This window comes from Myxine glutinosa, chromosome 1 (genome assembly GCF_964187855.1).
Source record: "Myxine glutinosa chromosome 1, kmMyxGlut1.1, whole genome shotgun sequence".
Lineage (NCBI taxonomy): Eukaryota > Metazoa > Chordata > Myxini > Myxiniformes > Myxinidae > Myxine > Myxine glutinosa.
In genome coordinates this window covers 99866727-99889918 of record NC_136261.1, presented here as the reverse complement: position 1 = coordinate 99889918, position 23192 = coordinate 99866727, and the positions used below count along the sequence as shown (strand labels likewise).

The 23192-nt window shown below is 51.0% G+C and overlaps 3 non-coding genes and 1 pseudogene across 3 annotated transcripts; all 4 read right to left on the bottom strand.

The window, feature by feature from the left end:
• Window positions 1-6838: 6838 nt before the first annotated feature.
• On the bottom strand, window positions 6839-6958 carry LOC144890090 (5S ribosomal RNA; annotated as a pseudogene).
• A 2856-nt stretch (window positions 6959-9814) lies between these two features.
• LOC137419987 (5S ribosomal RNA) lies at window positions 9815-9933 on the bottom strand. The gene has a single exon (XR_013622214.1). It is a non-coding gene; the product is annotated as a 5S ribosomal RNA (ribosomal RNA).
• Window positions 9934-14811: 4878 nt separating this feature from the next.
• LOC144890269 (5S ribosomal RNA) lies at window positions 14812-14930 on the bottom strand. The gene has a single exon (XR_013622301.1). It is a non-coding gene; the product is annotated as a 5S ribosomal RNA (ribosomal RNA).
• A 2857-nt stretch (window positions 14931-17787) lies between these two features.
• LOC137419939 (5S ribosomal RNA) lies at window positions 17788-17906 on the bottom strand. The gene has a single exon (XR_010983111.1). It is a non-coding gene; the product is annotated as a 5S ribosomal RNA (ribosomal RNA).
• Window positions 17907-23192: the final 5286 nt, after the last annotated feature.

Below are 23192 nucleotides of genomic sequence, written 5' to 3'. Positions count from 1 at the left end.
TTCTTTTTCAATGGAGAACCCTCGCATTCTTTCCAATTCCTTATCGGTAATGGTAGTGGTGGCAGTAGTACGAGTGGTTTTTATTCGGCTTGTGGGAGTGGTAGTAGTCAGCTAGTAGTCGTAGTCGTAGTCGCAGTGGCGGTACTGATAAAAGTGGGCTCGTTGTAATCGTAGTAGGCCAATAGGGGTGGTGGAAGTACTCGTGGTCGTTAGGAGTAGTTGAAGGCTCGTAGTAGTGGTAGTTGTAGTTGAAGGCGAGGAGTAGTGCGGCAAAAACGAACATACCAGCGAGCGTGTCAGACAGCACAAATCGCAGACAATCAAAACAACCCTCCCCCTGCAGGAGAAAAAAAAGCCAACATCACTCTCCCTGCAGGAGAAAAAAAAACTTACAACACTCCCCCTGCAGGAGAAAAAAAACCCTACAACACTCCCTCCCCCTGCAGGAGAAAAAAAGCCTCCAAGACTCCCCCTGCAGGAGAAAAAAATCTTACAACAGTCCCCCTGCAGGAGAAAAAAAACCCTGCAACACTCCCTCCCCCTGCAGGAGAAAAAAAGCCTGCAAGACTCCCCCTGCAGGAGAAAAAAAAAGCCAACAGCACTCCCCCTGGAGGAGGAAAAAAAGCCAACAACACTCTGCCTGCAGGAGAAAAAAAGCCTACAACACTCCCCCTGCAGGAGAAAAAAATAGCCAACAACACCCTGCCTGCAGGAGAAAAAAAGCCTACAACACTCCCCCTGCAGGAGAAAAAAAAAGCCAACAGCACTCCCCCTGCAGGAGAAAAAAAAGTCGACAACACTACCCCTGCAGGAGAAAAAAAAAGCCAACAACACTCCACCTGCAGGAGAAAAAAATGCCGACAATACTCCCCCTGCAGGAGAAAAAAAAGCCAACAACACTCCCTCCCCCTGTAGGAGAAAAAAAAGCCTACAAGACTGCAGGGTGGTATGGTGTCCAAGAGGAGGAAAAAAAGCCTACAAGAGTGCAGGGTGGTATGGTGTCCAAGAGGAGGAAAAACAAGCCTACAAGAGTGCAGGGTGGTATGGTGTCCAAGAGGAGGAAAAAAAGCCTACAAGACTGCAGGGTGGTATGGTGTCCAGGAGGAGGAAAAAAGCCGACAAGACTGCAGGGTGGTATGGTGTCCAGGAGGAAGAAAAAAAGCCCACAAGACTGCAGGGTGGTATGGTGTCCAGGAGGGGGAAAAAAGCCTTCAAGACTGCAGGGTGGTATGGTGTCCAGGAGGAGGAAAAAAGCCCACAAGACTGCAGGGTGGTTTGGTGTCCAGGAGGAGGAAAAAAAGCGTACAAGACTGCAGGGTGGTATGGTGTCCAGGAGGAGGAAAAAAAGCCCACAAGACTGCAGGGTGGTATGGTGTCCAGGAGGAGGACAAAAAGCCAACAAGAGTGCAGGGTGCTATCGTCTCCAGGAGGAGGAAAAATAGCTGACAAGAGAGCAGGGTGGTATGGTGCCCAGGAGGAGGAAAAAAAGCCTTCAAGACTGCATGGTGGCATGGGGTCCAGGAGATGGAAAAAAAAGCCTACAAGACTGCAGGGTGGTATGGTGTGCAGGAGGAGGAAAAAAAGCCTACAAGACTGCAGGGTGGTATGGTGTCCAGGAGGAGGAAAAAAACGCCCACAAGACTGCTGGGGGGTATGGTGTCCAGGAGGAGGAAAGAAAGCCCACAAGACTGTAGGGTGGCATGGAGTCCAGGAGGAGGAAAAAAAGCCGACAAGACTGCAGGGTGGAGAGGTGTCCAGTAGGAGGGAAAAAAGCCCACAAGACTGCAGGGTGGTATGGTGTCCAGTCGGAGGAAAAAAAGCCTACAAGACTGCAGAGTGGCATGGTGTCCAGGAGGAGGAAAAAAAGCCTCCAAGACTGCAGGGTGGTATGGTGTCCAGGAGGAGGAAAAAAAGCCTACAAGACTGCAGAGTGGCATGGTGTCCAGGAGGAGGAAAAAAAGCCTCCAAGACTGCAGGGTGGCATGGTGTCCATGAGGAGGAAAAAAAGCCTACAAGACTGCAGGGTGGTATGGTGTCCAGGAGTAGGAAAAAAAAAGCCCACAAGACTGCAGGGTGGTATGGTGTCCAGGAGGAGGAAAAAAAGCCAACAAGCCTGCAGGGTGGTATGGTGTCCAGTCGGAGGAAAAAAAGCCGACAAGACTGCAGGGTGGCATGGTGTCGAGGAGGAGGAAAAAAAGCCTCCAAGACAGCAGGGTGGCATGGTGTCCAGGAGGAGGGAAAAAAGCCCACAAGACTGCAGGATGGTATGGTGTCCAGTCGGAGGAAAAAAAGCCTACAAGACTGCAGAGTGGCATGGTGTCCAGGAGGAGGAAAAAAAGCCTCCAAGACTGCAGGGTGGCATGGTGTCCAGGAGGAGGAAAAAAAGCCTCCAAGACTGCAGGGTGGCATGGTGTCCAGGAGGAGGAAAAAAAGCCTACAAGACTGCAGGGTGGTATGGTGTCCAGGAGTAGGAAAAAAAAGCCCACAAGACTGCAGGGTGGTATGGTGTCCAGGAGGAGGAAAAAAAGCCAACAAGCCTGCAGGGTGGTATGGTGTCCAGTCGGAGGAAAAAAAGCCGACAAGACTGCAGGGTGGCATGGTGTCGAGGAGGAGGAAAAAAAGCTTCCAAGACAGCAGGGTGGCATGGTGTCCAGGAGGAGGGAAAAAAGCCCACAAGACTGCAGGATGGTATGGTGTCCAGTCGGAGGAAAAAAAGCCTACAAGACTGCAGAGTGGCATGGTGTCCAGGAGGAGGAAAAAAGCCTCCAAGACTGCAGGGTGGCATGGTGTCCAGGAGGAGGACAAAAAGCCAACAAGAGTGCAGGGTGGTATCGTCTCCAGGAGGAGGAAAAATAGCTGACAAGAGTGCAGGGTGGTATGGTGCCCAGGAGGAGGAAAAAAAGCCCACAAGACTGCAGGGTGGCATGGTGTCCAGGAGGAGGAAAAAAAGCCTATAAGACTGCAGGGTGGCATGGTGTCCAGGAGATGGAAAAAAGCCTACAAGACTGCAGGGTGGTATGGTGTCCAGGAGTAGGAAAAAAAAGCCCACAAGACTGCAGGGTGGTATGGTGTCCAGTCGGAGGAAAAAAAGCCCACAAGCCTGCAGGGTGGTATGGTGTCCAGTCGGAGGAAAAAAAGCCGACAAGACTGCAGGGTGGCATGGTGTCGAGGAGGAGGAAAAAAAGCCTCCAAGACAGCAGGGTGGCATGGTGTCCAGGAGGAGGGAAAAAAGCCCACAAGACTGCAGGATGGTATGGTGTCCAGTCGGAGGAAAAAAAGCCTACAAGACTGCAGAGTGGCATGGTGTCCAGGAGGAGGAAAAAAAGCCTCCAAGACTGCAGGGTGGCGTGGTGTCCAGGAGGAGGAAAAAAAGCCTACAAGACTGCAGGGTGGTATGGTGTCCAGGAGGAGGAAAAAAAAGCCAACAAGGCTGCAGGGTGGTATGGTGTCAAGGAGGAGGAAAAAAAGCCTCCAAGACAGCAGGGTGGCATTGTGTCCAGGAGGAGGAAAAAAAAGCCTACAAGACAGCAGGGTGGCATGGTGTCCAGGAGGGGGAAAAAAAGCCTACAAGACTGCAGGGTGGCATGGTGTCGAGGAGGAGGAAAAAAAGCCTCCAAGACTGCAGGGTGGTATGGTGTCCAGGAGGAGGAAAAAAAGCCCACAAGACTGCAGGGTGGTATGGTGTCCAGGAGGAGGGAAAAAAGCGCACAAGACTGCAGGGTGGTATGGTGTCCAGTCGGAGGAAGAAAAGCCTACAAGACTGCAGAGTGGCATGGTGTCCAGGAGGAGGAAAAAAAGCCTCCAAGACTGCAGGGTGGCATGGTGTCCAGGAGGAGGAAAAATAGCTGACAAGAGTGCAGGGTGGAATGGTGCCCAGGAGGAGGAAAAAAAGCCCACAAGACTGCAGGGTGGTATGGTGTCAAGGAGGAAAAAACGCCTCCAAGACTGCAGGGTGGCATGGTGTCCAGGAGGAGGAAAAAAAGTCTATAAGACTGCAGGGTGGCATGGGGTCCAGGAGATGGAAAAAAAGCCTACAAGACTGCAGGGTGGTATGGTGTCCAGGAGGAGGAAAAAAAGCCTACAAGACTGCAGGGTGGCATGGTGTCCAGGAGGAGGAAAAAAAGCCTCCAAGACTGCAGGGTGGTATGGTGTCCAGGAGGAGGAAAAAAAAGCCAACAAGGCTGCAGGGTGGTATGGTGTCAAGGAGGAGGAAAAAAAGCCTCCAAGACAGCAGGGTGGCATGGTGTCCAGGAGGAGGAAAAAAAGCCTACAAGACTGCAGGGTGGTATGGTGTCCAGGAGGAGGAAAAAAAAGCCAACAAGGCTGCAGGGTGGTATGGTGTCAAGGAGGAGGAAAAAAAGCCTACAAGACTGCAGGGTGGCATGGTGTCGAGGAGGAGGAAAAAAAGCCTCCAAGACTGCAGGGTGGCATGGTGTCGAGGAGGAGGAAAAAAAGCCTCCATGACTGCAGGGTGGTATGGTGTCCAGGAGAGGAAAAAAAGCCCACAAGACTGCAGTGTGGTATGGTGTCCAGGAGGAGGAAAAAAAGCCCACAAGACTGCAGGGTGGCATGGTGTCCAGGAGGAGGAAAAAAAGCCTACAAGACTGCAGGATGGCATGGTGTCCAGGAGGAGGGAAAAAAGCCTACAAGCCTGCAGGGTGGTATGGTGTCCAGTCGGAGGAAAAAAAGCCGACAAGACTGCAGGGTGGCATGGTGTCGAGGAGGAGGAAAAAAAGCTTCCAAGACAGCAGGGTGGCATGGTGTCCAGGAGGAGGGAAAAAAGCCCACAAGACTGCAGGATGGTATGGTGTCCAGTCGGAGGAAAAAAAGCCTACAAGACTGCAGAGTGGCATGGTGTCCAGGAGGAGGAAAAAAAGCCTCCAAGACTGCAGGGTGGCATGGTGTCCAGGAGGAGGACAAAAAGCCAACAAGAGTGCAGGGTGGTATCGTCTCCAGGAGGAGGAAAAATAGCTGACAAGAGTGCAGGGTGGTATGGTGCCCAGGAGGAGGAAAAAAAGCCCACAAGACTGCAGGGTGGCATGGTGTCCAGGAGGAGGAAAAAGAGCCTATAAGACTGCAGGGTGGCATGGTGTCCAGGAGATGGAAAAAAAGCCTACAAGACTGCAGGGTGGTATGGTGTCCAGGAGTAGGAAAAAAAAGCCCACAAGACTGCAGGGTGGTATGGTGTCCAGGAGGAGGAAAAAAAGCCCACAAGCCTGCAGGGTGGTATGGTGTCCAGTCGGAGGAAAAAAAGCCGACAAGACTGCAGGGTGGCATGGTGTCGAGGAGGAGGAAAAAAAGCCTCCAAGACAGCAGGGTGGCATGGTGTCCAGGAGGAGGGAAAAAAGCCCACAAGACTGCAGGATGGTATGGTGTCCAGTCGGAGGAAAAAAAGCCTACAAGACTGCAGAGTGGCATGGTGTCCAGGAGGAGGAAAAAAAGCCTCCAAGACTGCAGGGTGGCGTGGTGTCCAGGAGGAGGAAAAAAAGCCTACAAGACTGCAGGGTGGTATGGTGTCCAGGAGGAGGAAAAAAAAGCCAACAAGGCTGCAGGGTGGTATGGTGTCAAGGAGGAGGAAAAAAAGCCTCCAAGACAGCAGGGTGGCATTGTGTCCAGGAGGAGGAAAAAAAAGCCTACAAGACAGCAGGGTGGCATGGTGTCCAGGAGGGGGAAAAAAAGCCTACAAGACTGCAGGGTGGCATGGTGTCGAGGAGGAGGAAAAAAAGCCTCCAAGACTGCAGGGTGGTATGGTGTCCAGGAGGAGGAAAAAAAGCCCACAAGACTGCAGGGTGGTATGGTGTCCAGGAGGAGGGAAAAAAGCGCACAAGACTGCAGGGTGGTATGGTGTCCAGTCGGAGGAAGAAAAGCCTACAAGACTGCAGAGTGGCATGGTGTCCAGGAGGAGGAAAAAAAGCCTCCAAGACTGCAGGGTGGCATGGTGTCCAGGAGGAGGAAAAATAGCTGACAAGAGTGCAGGGTGGAATGGTGCCCAGGAGGAGGAAAAAAAGCCCACAAGACTGCAGGGTGGTATGGTGTCAAGGAGGAAAAAACGCCTCCAAGACTGCAGGGTGGCATGGTGTCCAGGAGGAGGAAAAAAAGTCTATAAGACTGCAGGGTGGCATGGTGTCCAGGAGATGGAAAAAAAGCCTACAAGACTGCAGGGTGGTATGGTGTCCAGGAGGAGGAAAAAAAGCCTACAAGACTGCAGGGTGGCATGGTGTCCAGGAGGAGGAAAAAAAGCCTCCAAGACTGCAGGGTGGTATGGTGTCCAGGAGGAGGAAAAAAAAGCCAACAAGGCTGCAGGGTGGTATGGTGTCAAGGAGGAGGAAAAAAAGCCTCCAAGACAGCAGGGTGGCATGGTGTCCAGGAGGAGGAAAAAAAGCCTACAAGACTGCAGGGTGGGATGGTGTCCAGGAGGAGGAAAAAAAAGCCAACAAGGCTGCAGGGTGGTATGGTGTCAAGGAGGAGGAAAAAAAGCCTACAAGACTGCAGGGTGGCATGGTGTCGAGGAGGAGGAAAAAAAGCCTCCAAGACTGCAGGGTGGCATGGTGTCGAGGAGGAGGAAAAAAAGCCTCCAAGACTGCAGGGTGGTATGGTGTCCAGGAGAGGAAAAAAAGCCCACAAGACTGCAGTGTGGTATGGTGTCCAGGAGGAGGAAAAAAAGCCCACAAGACTGCAGGGTGGCATGGTGTCCAGGAGGAGGAAAAAAAGCCTACAAGACTGCAGGATGGCATGGTGTCCAGGAGGAGGGAAAAAAGCCTACAATCCTGCAGGGTGGTATGGTGTCCAGTCGGAGGAAAAAAAGCCGACCCAGACTCCCCCTGCAGGAGAAAAAAAAAGCCTACAACACCCGGGGTTCCCAGGCGGTCTCCCATCCAGGTACTAACCGGGCCCGAACCTGCTTAGCTTCCGAGAATCGGACGAGAGCGGGCGTATTCAGGGTGGTATGGTCGTAGGCAATAAGTGATTCTCTTTGGAAATACTTGAAGGACCGAAAATGTTTCCCAAGTGAGAGTTTCGTATTTTCTGTCACCAACGGTGGATGGAGGTTATGTTTTTTACCCCTGTCTGTTTGTCTGTCTGTCCGTTTGTGAACAGGATATCTCAAAAGGTTGTAGACGGATTCGGACTAAATTCGGCAGAGATGTGGCGTGTGTGACAAAGACGAAATGATTCGATTTTGGTGAAGATCTGGAATCGGATCCGGCTCCGACAATTCTTTAAAATGATTCTTCACCATTGGGAGACAGGGCCAAAAACGATACATCCAGCAGGATATCTCAAAACGTTATGGACGGATTTGGACGAAGCTTGGTGGAGAGGTTGTGTGTGTGACAAGGAAGAATCGATTCAATTTTGGTGAAGATCTGGATCCGGACCCATCTCGTAGAATTTTAAAGTGATTCTTCACCATCGGGCCAAACAATATAGCCTCTGGCAGGATATCTCAAAAAGTTATGGTAGTTAAGGGGAACTCTGGAATACAAAACGTGACCAGCGCACCTGGTGGAGGTATGCTCTCTTCTGAGTGCCGTTCGAGTTTACTTTTAATTTCCATTTGAAACTTTTCTTTCCATCACGATCTTCTTTTTCAATGGAGAACCCTCACATTCTTTCCAATTCCTTATCGGTAATGGTAGTGGTGGCAGTTGTACGAGTGGTTTTTATTCGGCTTGTGGGAGTGGTAGTAGTCAGCTAGTAGTCGTAGTCGTAGTCGCAGTGGCGGTACTGATAAAAGTGGGCTCGTTGTAATCGTAGTAGGCCAATAGGGGTGGTGGAAGTACTCGTGGTCGTTAGGAGTAGTTGAAGGCTCGTAGTAGTGGTAGTTGTAGTTGAAGGGGAGGAGTAGTGCGGCAAAAACGAACATACCAGCGATCGTGTCAGACAGCACAAATCACAGACAATCAAAACAACCCTCCCCCTGCAGGAGAAAAAAAAGCCAACATCACTCTCCCTGCAGGAGAAAAAAAAACTTACAACACTCCCCCTGCAGGAGAAAAAAAACCCTACAACACTCCCTCCCCCTGCAGGAGAAAAAAAGCCTCCAAGACTCCCCCTGCAGGAGAAAAAAATCTTACAACTCTCCCCCTGCAGGAGAAAAAAAAACCCTGCAACACTCCCTCCCCCTGCAGGAGAAAAAAAGCCTGCAAGACTCCCCCTGCAGGAGAAAAAAAAAGCCAACAGCACTCCCCCTGGAGGAGGAAAAAAAGCCAACAACACTCTGCCTGCAGGAGAAAAAAAGCCTACAACACTCCCCCTGCAGGAGAAAAAAATAGCCAACAACACCCTGCCTGCAGGAGAAAAAAAGCCTACAACACTCCCCCTGCAGGAGAAAAAAAAAGCCAACAGCACTCCCCCTGCAGGAGAAAAAAAAGTCGACAACACTCCCCCTGCAGGAGAAAAAAAAAGCCAACAACACTCCACCAGCAGGAGAAAAAAATGCCGACAACACTCCCCCTGCAGGAGAAAAAAAAGCCAACAACACTCCCTCCCCCTGTAGGAGAAAAAAAAGCCTACAAGACTGCAGGGTGGTATGGTGTCCAGGAGGAGGAAAAAAAGCCCACAAGACTGCAGGGTGGCATGGTGTCAAGGAGGAGGAAAAAAAGCCGACAAGACTGCAGAGTGGCATGGTGTCCAGGAGGAGGAAAAAAAGCCTACAAGACTGCAGGGTGGCATGGTGTCCAGGAGGAGGAAAAAAAGTCTATAAGACTGCAGGGTGGCATGGGGTCCAGGAGATGGAAAAAAAGCCTACAAGACTGCAGGGTGGCATGGTGTCCAGGAGGAGGAAAAAAAGCCCACAAGACTGCAGGGTGGTATGGTGTCCAGGAGGAGGAAAAAAAGCCGACAAGTCTGCAGGGTGGTGTGGTGTCCAGGAGGAGGGAAAAAAGTCCACAAGACTGCAGGGTGGTATGGTGTCCAGGAGGAGGAAAAAAAGCCCACAAGACTGCAGGGTGGCATGGTGTCAAGGAGGAGGAAAAAAAGCCGACAAGACTGCAGAGTGGCATGGTGTCCAGGAGGAGGAAAAAAAGCCTACAAGACTGCAGGGTGGCATGGTGTCCAGGAGGAGGAAAAAAAGTCTATAAGACTGCAGGGTGGCATGGGGTCCAGGAGATGGAAAAAAAAGCCTACAAGACTGCAGGGTGGCATGGGGTCCAGGAGATGGAAAAAAAGCCTACAAGACTGCAGGGTGGCATGGTGTCCAGGAGGAGGAAAAAAAGCCTCCAAGACTGCAGGGTGGTATGGTGTCCAGGAGGAGGAAAAAAAAGCCAACAAGGCTGCAGGGTGGTATGGTGTCAAGGAGGAGGAAAAAAAGCCTCCAAGACAGCAGGGTGGCATGGTGTCCAGGAGGAGGAAAAAAAGCCTACAAGACTGCAGGGTGGTATGGTGTCCAGGAGGAGGAAAAAAAAGCCAACAAGGCTGCAGGGTGGTATGGTGTCAAGGAGGAGGAAAAAAAGCCTACAAGCCTGCAGGGTGGTATGGTGTCCAATCGGAGGAAAAAAAGCCTCCAAGACTGCAGGGTGGCATGGTGTCGAGGAGGAGGATAAAAAGCCTCCAAGACTGCAGGGTGGTATGGTGTCCAGGAGAGGAAAAAAAGCCCACAAGACTGCAGGGTGGTATGGTGTCCAGGAGGAGGAAAAAAAGCCCACAAGACTGCAGGGTGGCATGGTGTCCAGGAGGAGGAAAAAAGCCTACAAGACTGCAGGATGGCATGGTGTCCAGGAGGAGGGAAAAAAGCCTACAAGCCTGCAGGGTGGTATGGTGTCCAATCGGAGGAAAAAAAGCCGACCCAGGCTCCCCCTGCAGGAGAAAAAAAAGCCTACAACACCCGGGGTTCCCAGGCGGTCTCCCATCCAGGTACTAACCGGGCCCGAACCTGCTTAGCTTCCGAGATCGGACGAGATCGGGCGTATTCAGGGTGGTATGGTCGTAGGCAATAACTGATTCTCTTTGGAAATACTTGAAGGACCGAAAATGTTTCCCAAGTGAGAGTTTCGTATTTTCTGCCACCAACGGTGGATGGAGGTTATGTTTTTTACCCCTGTCTGTTTGTCTGTCTGTCCGTTTGTGAACAGGATATCTCAAAAGGTTGTAGACGGATTCGGACTAAATTCGGCAGAGATGTGGCGTGTGTGACAAAGACGAAATGATTCGATTTTGGTGAAGATCTGGAATCGGATCCGGCTCCGACAATTCTTTAAAATGATTCTTCACCATTGGGAGACAGGGCCAAAAACGATACATCCAGCAGGATATCTCAAAACGTTATGGACGGATTTGGACGAAGCTTGGTGGAGAGGTTGTGTGTGTGACAAGGAAGAATCGATTCAATTTTGGTGAAGATCTGGATCCGGACCCATCTCGTAGAATTTTAAAGTGATTCTTCACCATCGGGCCAAACAATATAGCCTCTGGCAGGATATCTCAAAAAGTTATGGTAGTTAAGGGGAACTCTGGAATACAAAACGTGACCAGCGCACCTGGTGGAGGTATGCTCTCTTCTGAGTGCCGTTCGAGTTTACTTTTAATTTCCATTTGAAACTTTTCTTTCCATCACGATCTTCTTTTTCAATGGAGAACCCTCGCATTCTTTCCAATTCCTTATCGGTAATGGTAGTGGTGGCAGTAGTACGAGTGGTTTTTATTCGGCTTGTGGGAGTGGTAGTAGTCAGCTAGTAGTCGTAGTCGTAGTCGCAGTGGCGGTACTGATAAAAGTGGGCTCGTTGTAATCGTAGTAGGCCAATAGGGGTGGTGGAAGTACTCGTGGTCGTTAGGAGTAGTTGAAGGCTCGTAGTAGTGGTAGTTGTAGTTGAAGGCGAGGAGTAGTGCGGCAAAAACGAACATACCAGCGAGCGTGTCAGACAGCACAAATCGCAGACAATCAAAACAACCCTCCCCCTGCAGGAGAAAAAAAAGCCAACATCACTCTCCCTGCAGGAGAAAAAAAAACTTACAACACTCCCCCTGCAGGAGAAAAAAAACCCTACAACACTCCCTCCCCCTGCAGGAGAAAAAAAGCCTCCAAGACTCCCCCTGCAGGAGAAAAAAATCTTACAACAGTCCCCCTGCAGGAGAAAAAAAAACCCTGCAACACTCCCTCCCCCTGCAGGAGAAAAAAAGCCTGCAAGACTCCCCCTGCAGGAGAAAAAAAAAGCCAACAGCACTCCCCCTGGAGGAGGAAAAAAAGCCAACAACACTCTGCCTGCAGGAGAAAAAAAGCCTACAACACTCCCCCTGCAGGAGAAAAAAATAGCCAACAACACCCTGCCTGCAGGAGAAAAAAAGCCTACAACACTCCCCCTGCAGGAGAAAAAAAAAGCCAACAGGACTCCCCCTGCAGGAGAAAAAAAAGTCGACAACACTCCCCCTGCAGGAGAAAAAAAAAGCCAACAACACTCCACCTGCAGGAGAAAAAAATGCCGACAACACTCCCCCTGCAGGAGAAAAAAAAGCCAACAACACTCCCTCCCCCTGTAGGAGAAAAAAAAGCCTACAAGACTGCAGGGTGGTATGGTGTCCAAGAGGAGGAAAAAAAGCCTACAAGAGTGCAGGGTGGTATGGTGTCCAAGAGGAGGAAAAACAAGCCTACAAGAGTGCAGGGTGGTATGGTGTCCAAGAGGAGGAAAAAAAGCCTACAAGACTGCAGGGTGGTATGGTGTCCAGGAGGAGGAAAAAAGCCGACAAGACTGCAGGGTGGTATGGTGTCCAGGAGGAAGAAAAAAAGCCCACAAGACTGCAGGGTGGTATGGTGTCCAGGAGGGGGAAAAAAGCCTTCAAGACTGCAGGGTGGTATGGTGTCCAGGAGGAGGAAAAAAGCCCACAAGACTGCAGGGTGGTTTGGTGTCCAGGAGGAGGAAAAAAAGCGTACAAGACTGCAGGGTGGTATGGTGTCCAGGAGGAGGAAAAAAAGCCCACAAGACTGCAGGGTGGTATGGTGTCCAGGAGGAGGACAAAAAGCCAACAAGAGTGCAGGGTGCTATCGTCTCCAGGAGGAGGAAAAATAGCTGACAAGAGAGCAGGGTGGTATGGTGCCCAGGAGGAGGAAAAAAAGCCTTCAAGACTGCATGGTGGCATGGGGTCCAGGAGATGGAAAAAAAAGCCTACAAGACTGCAGGGTGGTATGGTGTGCAGGAGGAGGAAAAAAAGCCTACAAGACTGCAGGGTGGTATGGTGTCCAGGAGGAGGAAAAAAACGCCCACAAGACTGCTGGGGGGTATGGTGTCCAGGAGGAGGAAAGAAAGCCCACAAGACTGTAGGGTGGCATGGAGTCCAGGAGGAGGAAAAAAAGCCGAGAAGACTGCAGGGTGGAGAGGTGTCCAGTAGGAGGGAAAAAAGCCCACAAGACTGCAGGGTGGAATGGTGTCCAGTCGGAGGAAAAAAAGCCTACAAGACTGCAGAGTGGCATGGTGTCCAGGAGGAGGAAAAAAAGCCTCCAAGACTGCAGGGTGGTATGGTGTCCAGGAGGAGGAAAAAAAGCCTACAAGACTGCAGAGTGGCATGGTGTCCAGGAGGAGGAAAAAAAGCCTCCAAGACTGCAGGGTGGCATGGTGTCCAGGAGGAGGAAAAAAAGCCTACAAGACTGCAGGGTGGTATGGTGTCCAGGAGTAGGAAAAAAAAGCCCACAAGACTGCAGGGTGGTATGGTGTCCAGGAGGAGGAAAAAAAGCCAACAAGCCTGCAGGGTGGTATGGTGTCCAGTCGGAGGAAAAAAAGCCGACAAGACTGCAGGGTGGCATGGTGTCGAGGAGGAGGAAAAAAAGCCTCCAAGACAGCAGGGTGGCATGGTGTCCAGGAGGAGGACAAAAAGCCAACAAGAGTGCAGGGTGGTATCGTCTCCAGGAGGAGGAAAAATAGCTGACAAGAGTGCAGGGTGGTATGGTGCCCAGGAGGAGGAAAAAAAGCCCACAAGACTGCAGGGTGGCATGGTGTCCAGGAGGAGGAAAAAAAGCCTATAAGACTGCAGGGTGGCATGGTGTCCAGGAGATGGAAAAAAGCCTACAAGACTGCAGGGTGGTATGGTGTCCAGGAGTAGGAAAAAAAAGCCCACAAGACTGCAGGGTGGTATGGTGTCCAGGAGGAGGAAAAAAAGCCCACAAGCCTGCAGGGTGGTATGGTGTCCAGTCGGAGGAAAAAAAGCCGACAAGACTGCAGGGTGGCATGGTGTCGAGGAGGAGGAAAAAAAGCCTCCAAGACAGCAGGGTGGCATGGTGTCCAGGAGGAGGGAAAAAAGCCCACAAGACTGCAGGATGGTATGGTGTCCAGTCGGAGGAAAAAAAGCCTACAAGACTGCAGAGTGGCATGGTGTCCAGGAGGAGGAAAAAAAGCCTCCAAGACTGCAGGGTGGCGTGGTGTCCAGGAGGAGGAAAAAAAGCCGACAAGACTGCAGGGTGGTATGGTGTCCAGGAGGAGGAAAAAAAAGCCAACAAGGCTGCAGGGTGGTATGGTGTCAAGGAGGAGGAAAAAAAGCCTCCAAGACAGCAGGGTGGCATTGTGTCCAGGAGGAGGGAAAAAAAGCCTACAAGACAGCAGGGTGGCATGGTGTCCAGGAGGGGGAAAAAAAGCCTACAAGACTGCAGGGTGGCATGGTGTCGAGGAGGAGGAAAAAAAGCCTCCAAGACTGCAGGGTGGTATGGTGTCCAGGAGGAGGAAAAAAAGCCCACAAGACTGCAGGGTGGTATGGTGTCCAGGAGGAGGGAAAAAAGCGCACAAGACTGCAGGGTGGTATGGTGTCCAGTCGGAGGAAGAAAAGCCTACAAGACTGCAGAGTGGCATGGTGTCCAGGAGGAGGAAAAAAAGCCTCCAAGACTGCAGGGTGGCATGGTGTCCAGGAGGAGGAAAAATAGCTGACAAGAGTGCAGGGTGGAATGGTGCCCAGGAGGAGGAAAAAAAGCCCACAAGACTGCAGGGTGGTATGGTGTCAAGGAGGAAAAAACGCCTCCAAGACTGCAGGGTGGCATGGTGTCCAGGAGGAGGAAAAAAAGTCTATAAGACTGCAGGGTGGCATGGTGTCCAGGAGGAGGAAAAAAAGCCTCCAAGACTGCAGGGTGGTATGGTGTCCAGGAGGAGGAAAAAAAAGCCAACAAGGCTGCAGGGTGGTATGGTGTCAAGGAGGAGGAAAAAAAGCCTCCTAGACAGCAGGGTGGCATGGTGTCCAGGAGGAGGAAAAAAAGTCTATAAGACTGCAGGGTGGCATGGTGTCCAGGAGGAGGAAAAAAAGCCTCCAAGACTGCAGGGTGGCATGGTGTCCAGGAGATGGAAAAAAAGCCTACAAGACTGCAGGGTGGCATGGTGTCCAGGAGGAGGAAAAAAAGCCTCCAAGACTGCAGGGTGGTATGGTGTCCAGGAGGAGGAAAAAAAAGCCAACAAGGCTGCAGGGTGGTATGGTGTCAAGGAGGAGGAAAAAAAGCCTCCTAGACAGCAGGGTGGCATGGTGTCCAGGAGGAGGAAAAAAAGCCTACAAGACTGCAGGGTGGTATGGTGTCCAGGAGGAGGAAAAAAAAGCCAACAAGGCTGCAGGGTGGTATGGTGTCGAGGAGGAGGAAAAAAAGCCCACAAGACTGCAGTGTGGTATGGTGTCCAGGAGAGGAAAAAAAGCCCACAAGACTGCAGTGTGGTATGGTGTCCAGGAGGAGGAAAAAAAGCCCACAAGACTGCAGGGTGGCATGGTGTCCAGGAGGAGGAAAAAAAGCCTACAAGACTGCAGGATGGCATGGTGTCCAGGAGGAGGGAAAAAAGCCTACAAGCCTGCAGGGTGGTATGGTGTGCAGTCGGAGGAAAAAAAGCCGACCCAGACTCCCCCTGCAGGAGAAAAAAAAGCCTACAACACCCGGGGTTCCCAGGCGGTCTCCCATCCAGGTACTAACCGGGCCCGAACCTGCTTAGCTTTCGAGATCGGACGAGATCGGGCGTATTCAGGGTGGTATGGTCGTAGGCAATAACTGATTCTCTTTGGAAATACTTGAAGGACCGAAAATGTTTCCCAAGTGAGAGTTTCGTATTTTCTGTCACCAACGGTGGATGGAGGTTATGTTTTTTACCCCTGTCTGTTTGTCTGTCTGTCCGTTTGTGAACAGGATATCTCAAAAGGTTGTAGACGGATTCGGACTAAATTCGGCAGAGATGTGGCGTGTGTGACAAAGACGAAATGATTCGATTTTGGTGAAGATCTGGAATCGGATCCGGCTCCGACAATTCTTTAAAATGATTCTTCACCATTGGGAGACAGGGCCAAAAACGATACATCCAGCAGGATATCTCAAAACGTTATGGACGGATTTGGACGAAGCTTGGTGGAGAGGTTGTGTGTGTGACAAGGAAGAATCGATTCAATTTTGGTGAAGATCTGGATCCGGACCCATCTCGTAGAATTTTAAAGTGATTCTTCACCATCGGGCCAAACAATATAGCCTCTGGCAGGATATCTCAAAAAGTTATGGTAGTTAAGGGGAACTCTGGAATACAAAACGTGACCAGCGCACCTGGTGGAGGTATGCTCTCTTCTGAGTGCCGTTCGAGTTTACTTTTAATTTCCATTTGAAACTTTTCTTTCCATCACGATCTTCTTTTTCAATGGAGAACCCTCACATTCTTTCCAATTCCTTATCGGTAATGGTAGTGGTGGCAGTTGTACGAGTGGTTTTTATTCGGCTTGTGGGAGTGGTAGTAGTCAGCTAGTAGTCGTAGTCGTAGTCGCAGTGGCGGTACTGATAAAAGTGGGCTCGTTGTAATCGTAGTAGGCCAATAGGGGTGGTGGAAGTACTCGTGGTCGTTAGGAGTAGTTGAAGGCTCGTAGTAGTGGTAGTTGTAGTTGAAGGGGAGGAGTAGTGCGGCAAAAACGAACATACCAGCGATCGTGTCAGACAGCACAAATCACAGACAATCAAAACAACCCTCCCCCTGCAGGAGAAAAAAAAGCCAACATCACTCTCCCTGCAGGAGAAAAAAAAACTTACAACACTCCCCCTGCAGGAGAAAAAAAACCCTACAACACTCCCTCCCCCTGCAGGAGAAAAAAAGCCTCCAAGACTCCCCCTGCAGGAGAAAAAAATCTTACAACTCTCCCCCTGCAGGAGAAAAAAAAACCCTGCAACACTCCCTCCCCCTGCAGGAGAAAAAAAGCCTGCAAGACTCCCCCTGCAGGAGAAAAAAAAAGCCAACAGCACTCCCCCTGGAGGAGGAAAAAAAGCCAACAACACTCTGCCTGCAGGAGAAAAAAAGCCTACAACACTCCCCCTGCAGGAGAAAAAAATAGCCAACAACACCCTGCCTGCAGGAGAAAAAAAGCCTACAACACTCCCCCTGCAGGAGAAAAAAAAAGCCAACAGCACTCCCCCTGCAGGAGAAAAAAAAGTCGACAACACTCCCCCTGCAGGAGAAAAAAAAAAGCCAACAACACTCCACCAGCAGGAGAAAAAAATGCCGACAACACTCCCCCTGCAGGAGAAAAAAAAGCCAACAACACTCCCTCCCCCTGTAGGAGAAAAAAAAGCCTACAAGACTGCAGGGTGGTATGGTGTCCAGGAGGAGGAAAAAAAGCCCACAAGACTGCAGGGTGGCATGGTGTCAAGGAGGAGGAAAAAAAGCCGACAAGACTGCAGAGTGGCATGGTGTCCAGGAGGAGGAAAAAAAGCCTACAAGACTGCAGGGTGGCATGGTGTCCAGGAGGAGGAAAAAAAGTCTATAAGACTGCAGGGTGGCATGGGGTCCAGGAGATGGAAAAAAAGCCTACAAGACTGCAGGGTGGCATGGTGTCCAGGAGGAGGAAAAAAAGCCCACAAGACTGCAGGGTGGTATGGTGTCCAGGAGGAGGAAAAAAAGCCGACAAGTCTGCAGGGTGGTGTGGTGTCCAGGAGGAGGGAAAAAAGTCCACAAGACTGCAGGGTGGTATGGTGTCCAGGAGGAGGAAAAAAAGCCCACAAGACTGCAGGGTGGCATGGTGTCAAGGAGGAGGAAAAAAAGCCGACAAGACTGCAGAGTGGCATGGTGTCCAGGAGGAGGAAAAAAAGCCTACAAGACTGCAGGGTGGCATGGTGTCCAGGAGGAGGAAAAAAAGTCTATAAGACTGCAGGGTGGCATGGGGTCCAGGAGATGGAAAAAAAAGCCTACAAGACTGCAGGGTGGCATGGGGTCCAGGAGATGGAAAAAAAGCCTACAAGACTGCAGGGTGGCATGGTGTCCAGGAGGAGGAAAAAAAGCCTCCAAGACTGCAGGGTGGTATGGTGTCCAGGAGGAGGAAAAAAAAGCCAACAAGGCTGCAGGGTGGTATGGTGTCAAGGAGGAGGAAAAAAAGCCTCCAAGACAGCAGGGTGGCATGGTGTCCAGGAGGAGGAAAAAAAGCCTACAAGACTGCAGGGTGGTATGGTGTCCAGGAGGAGGAAAAAAAAGCCAACAAGGCTGCAGGGTGGTATGGTGTCAAGGAGGAGGAAAAAAAGCCTACAAGCCTGCAGGGTGGTATGGTGTCCAATCGGAGGAAAAAAAGCCTCCAAGACTGCAGGGTGGCATGGTGTCGAGGAGGAGGATAAAAAGCCTCCAAGACTGCAGGGTGGTATGGTGTCCAGGAGAGGAAAAAAAGCCCACAAGACTGCAGGGTGGTATGGTGTCCAGGAGGAGGAAAAAAAGCCCACAAGACTGCAGGGTGGCATGGTGTCCAGGAGGAGGAAAAAAGCCTACAAGACTGCAGGATGGCATGGTGTCCAGGAGGAGGGAAAAAAGCCTACAAGCCTGCAGGGTGGTATGGTGTCCAATCGGAGGAAAAAAAGCCGACCCAGGCTCCCCCTGCAGGAGAAAAAAAAGCCTACAACACCCGGGGTTCCCAGGCGGTCTCCCATCCAGGTACTAACCGGGCCCGAACCTGCTTAGCTTCCGAGATCGGACGAGATCGGGCGTATTCAGGGTGGTATGGTCGTAGGCAATAACTGATTCTCTTTGGAAATACTTGAAGGACCGAAAATGTTTCCCAAGTGAGAGTTTCGTATTTTCTGCCACCAACGGTGGATGGAGGTTATGTTTTTTACCCCTGTCTGTTTGTCTGTCTGTCCGTTTGTGAACAGGATATCTCAAAAGGTTGTAGACGGATTCGGACTAAATTCGGCAGAGATGTGGCGTGTGTGACAAAGACGAAATGATTCGATTTTGGTGAAGATCTGGAATCGGATCCGGCTCCGACAATTCTTTAAAATGATTCTTCACCATTGGGAGACAGGGCCAAAAACGATACATCCAGCAGGATATCTCAAAACGTTATGGACGGATTTGGACGAAGCTTGGTGGAGAGGTTGTGTGTGTGACAAGGAAGAATCGATTCAATTTTGGTGAAGATCTGGATCCGGACCCATCTCGTAGAATTTTAAAGTGATTCTTCACCATCGGGCCAAACAATATAGCCTCTGGCAGGATATCTCAAAAAGTTATGGTAGTTAAGGGGAACTCTGGAATACAAAACGTGACCAGCGCACCTGGTGGAGGTATGCTCTCTTCTGAGTGCCGTTCGAGTTTACTTTTAATTTCCATTTGAAACTTTTCTTTCCATCACGATCTTCTTTTTCAATGGAGAACCCTCGCATTCTTTCCAATTCCTTATCGGTAATGGTAGTGGTGGCAGTAGTACGAGTGGTTTTTATTCGGCTTGTGGGAGTGGTAGTAGTCAGCTAGTAGTCGTAGTCGTAGTCGCAGTGGCGGTACTGATAAAAGTGGGCTCGTTGTAATCGTAGTAGGCCAATAGGGGTGGTGGAAGTACTCGTGGTCGTTAGGAGTAGTTGAAGGCTCGTAGTAGTGGTAGTTGTAGTTGAAGGCGAGGAGTAGTGCGGCAAAAACGAACATACCAGCGAGCGTGTCAGACAGCACAAATCGCAGACAATCAAAACAACCCTCCCCCTGCAGGAGAAAAAAAAGCCAACATCACTCTCCCTGCAGGAGAAAAAAAAACTTACAACACTCCCCCTGCAGGAGAAAAAAAACCCTACAACACTCCCTCCCCCTGCAGGAGAAAAAAAGCCTCCAAGACTCCCCCTGCAGGAGAAAAAAATCTTACAACAGTCCCCCTGCAGGAGAAAAAAAAACCCTGCAACACTCCCTCCCCCTGCAGGAGAAAAAAAGCCTGCAAGACTCCCCCTGCAGGAGAAAAAAAAAGCCAACAGCACTCCCCCTGGAGGAGGAAAAAAAGCCAACAACACTCTGCCTGCAGGAGAAAAAAAGCCTACAACACTCCCCCTGCAGGAGAAAAAAATAGCCAACAACACCCTGCCTGCAGGAGAAAAAAAGCCTACAACACTCCCCCTGCAGGAGAAAAAAAAAGCCAACAGGACTCCCCCTGCAGGAGAAAAAAAAGTCGACAACACTCCCCCTGCAGGAGAAAAAAAAAGCCAACAACACTCCACCTGCAGGAGAAAAAAATGCCGACAACACTCCCCCTGCAGGAGAAAAAAAAGCCAACAACACTCCCTCCCCCTGTAGGAGAAAAAAAAGCCTACAAGACTGCAGGGTGGTATGGTGTCCAAGAGGAGGAAAAAAAGCCTACAAGAGTGCAGGGTGGTATGGTGTCCAAGAGGAGGAAAAACAAGCCTACAAGAGTGCAGGGTGGTATGGTGTCCAAGAGGAGGAAAAAAAGCCTACAAGACTGCAGGGTGGTATGGTGTCCAGGAGGAGGAAAAAAGCCGACAAGACTGCAGGGTGGTATGGTGTCCAGGAGGAAGAAAAAAAGCCCACAAGACTGCAGGGTGGTATGGTGTCCAGGAGGGGGAAAAAAGCCTTCAAGACTGCAGGGTGGTATGGTGTCCAGGAGGAGGAAAAAAGCCCACAAGACTGCAGGGTGGTTTGGTGTCCAGGAGGAGGAAAAAAAGCGTACAAGACTGCAGGGTGGTATGGTGTCCAGGAGGAGGAAAAAAAGCCCACAAGACTGCAGGGTGGTATGGTGTCCAGGAGGAGGACAAAAAGCCAACAAGAGTGCAGGGTGCTATCGTCTCCAGGAGGAGGAAAAATAGCTGACAAGAGAGCAGGGTGGTATGGTGCCCAGGAGGAGGAAAAAAAGCCTTCAAGACTGCATGGTGGCATGGGGTCCAGGAGATGGAAAAAAAAGCCTACAAGACTGCAGGGTGGTATGGTGTGCAGGAGGAGGAAAAAAAGCCTACAAGACTGCAGGGTGGTATGGTGTCCAGGAGGAGGAAAAAAACGCCCACAAGACTGCTGGGGGGTATGGTGTCCAGGAGGAGGAAAGAAAGCCCACAAGACTGTAGGGTGGCATGGAGTCCAGGAGGAGGAAAAAAAGCCGAGAAGACTGCAGGGTGGAGAGGTGTCCAGTAGGAGGGAAAAAAGCCCACAAGACTGCAGGGTGGAATGGTGTCCAGTCGGAGGAAAAAAAGCCTACAAGACTGCAGAGTGGCATGGTGTCCAGGAGGAGGAAAAAAAGCCTCCAAGACTGCAGGGTGGTATGGTGTCCAGGAGGAGGAAAAAAAGCCTACAAGACTGCAGAGTGGCATGGTGTCCAGGAGGAGGAAAAAAAGCCTCCAAGACTGCAGGGTGGCATGGTGTCCAGGAGGAGGAAAAAAAGCCTACAAGACTGCAGGGTGGTATGGTGTCCAGGAGTAGGAAAAAAAAGCCCACAAGACTGCAGGGTGGTATGGTGTCCAGGAGGAGGAAAAAAAGCCAACAAGCCTGCAGGGTGGTATGGTGTCCAGTCGGAGGAAAAAAAGCCGACAAGACTGCAGGGTGGCATGGTGTCGAGGAGGAGGAAAAAAAGCCTCCAAGACAGCAGGGTGGTATGGTGTCCAGTCGGAGGAAAAAAAGCCTACAAGACTGCAGAGTGGCATGGTGTCCAGGAGGAGGAAAAAAAGCCTCCAAGACTGCAGGGTGGCATGGTGTCCAGGAGGAGGAAAAAAAGCCTCCAAGACTGCAGGGTGGCATGGTGTCCAGGAGGAGGAAAAAAAGCCTACAAGACTGCAGGGTGGTATGGTGTCCAGGAGTAGGAAAAAAAAGCCCACAAGACTGCAGGGTGGTATGGTTTCCAGGAGGAGGAAAAAAAGCCAACAAGCCTGCAGGGTGGTATGGTGTCCAGTCGGAGGAAAAAAAGCCGACAAGACTGCAGGGTGGCATGGTGTCGAGGAGGAGGAAAAAAAGCTTCCAAGACAGCAGGGTGGCATGGTGTCCAGTAGGAGGGAAAAAAGCCCACAAGACTGCAGGGTGGTATGGTGTCCAGTCGGAGGAAAAAAAGCCTACAAGACTGCAGAGTGGCATGGTGTCCAGGAGGAGGAAAAAAAGCCTCCAAGACTGCAGGGTGGTATGGTGTCCAGGAGGAGGAAAAAAAGCCTACAAGACTGCAGAGTGGCATGGTGTCCAGGAGGAGGAAAAAAAGCCTCCAAGACTGCAGGGTGGCATGGTGTCCAGGAGGAGGAAAAAAAGCCTACAAGACTGCAGGGTGGTATGGTGTCCAGGAGTAGGAAAAAAAAGCCCACAAGACTGCAGGGTGGTATGGTGTCCAGGAGGAGGAAAAAAAGCCAACAAGCCTGCAGGGTGGTATGGTGTCCAGTCGGAGGAAAAAAAGCCGACAAGACTGCAGGGTGGCATGGTGTCGAGGAGGAGGAAAAAAAGCCTCCAAGACAGCAGGGTGGCATGGTGTCCAGGAGGAGGGAAAAAAGCCCACAAGACTGCAGGATGGTATGGTGTCCAGTCGGAGGAAAAAAAGCCTACAAGACTGCAGAGTGGCATGGTGTCCAGGAGGAGGAAAAAAAGCCTCCAAGACTGCAGGGTGGCATGGTGTCCAGGAGGAGGAAAAAAAGCCTCCAAGACTGCAGGGTGGCATGGTGTCCAGGAGGAGGACAAAAAGCCAACAAGAGTGCAGGGTGGTATCGTCTCCAGGAGGAGGAAAAATAGCTGACAAGAGTGCAGGGTGGTATGGTGCCCAGGAGGAGGAAAAAAAGCCCACAAGACTGCAGGGTGGCATGGTGTCCAGGAGGAGGAAAAAAAGCCTATAAGACTGCAGGGTGGCATGGTGTCCAGGAGATGGAAAAAAGCCTACAAGACTGCAGGGTGGTATGGTGTCCAGGAGTAGGAAAAAAAAGCCCACAAGACTGCAGGGTGGTATGGTGTCCAGGAGGAGGAAAAAAAGCCCACAAGCCTGCAGGGTGGTATGGTGTCCAGTCGGAGGAAAAAAAGCCGACAAGACTGCAGGGTGGCATGGTGTCGAGGAGGAGGAAAAAAAGCCTCCAAGACAGCAGGGTGGCATGGTGTCCAGGAGGAGGGAAAAAAGCCCACAAGACTGCAGGATGGTATGGTGTCCAGTCGGAGGAAAAAAAGCCCACAAGACTGCAGAGTGGCATGGTGTCCAGGAGGAGGAAAAAAAGCCTCCAAGACTGCAGGGTGGCATGGTGTCCAGGAGGAGGAAAAAAAGCCTACAAGACTGCAGGGTGGTATGGTGTCCAGGAGGAGGAAAAAAAAGCCAACAAGGCTGCAGGGTGGTATGGTGTCAAGGAGGAGGAAAAAAAGCCTCCAAGACAGCAGGGTGGCATTGTGTCCAGGAGGAGGAAAAAAAAGCCTACAAGACAGCAGGGTGGCATGGTGTCCAGGAGGGGGAAAAAAAGCCTACAAGACTGCAGGGTGGCATGGTGTCGAGGAGGAGGAAAAAAAGCCTCCAAGACTGCAGGGTGGTATGGTGTCCAGGAGGAGGAAAAAAAGCCCACAAGACTGCAGGGTGGTATGGTGTCCAGGAGGAGGGAAAAAAGCGCACAAGACTGCAGGGTGGTATGGTGTCCAGTCGGAGGAAGAAAAGCCTACAAGACTGCAGAGTGGCATGGTGTCCAGGAGGAGGAAAAAAAGCCTCCAAGACTGCAGGGTGGCATGGTGTCCAGGAGGAGGAAAAATAGCTGACAAGAGTGCAGGGTGGAATGGTGCCCAGGAGGAGGAAAAAAAGCCCACAAGACTGCAGGGTGGTATGGTGTCAAGGAGGAAAAAACGCCTCCAAGACTGCAGGGTGGCATGGTGTCCAGGAGGAGGAAAAAAAGTCTATAAGACTGCAGGGTGGCATGGGGTCCAGGAGATGGAAAAAAAGCCTACAAGACTGCAGGGTGGTATGGTGTCCAGGAGGAGGAAAAAAAGCCTACAAGACTGCAGGGTGGCATGGTGTCCAGGAGGAGGAAAAAAAGCCTCCAAGACTGCAGGGTGGTATGGTGTCCAGGAGGAGGAAAAAAAAGCCAACAAGGCTGCAGG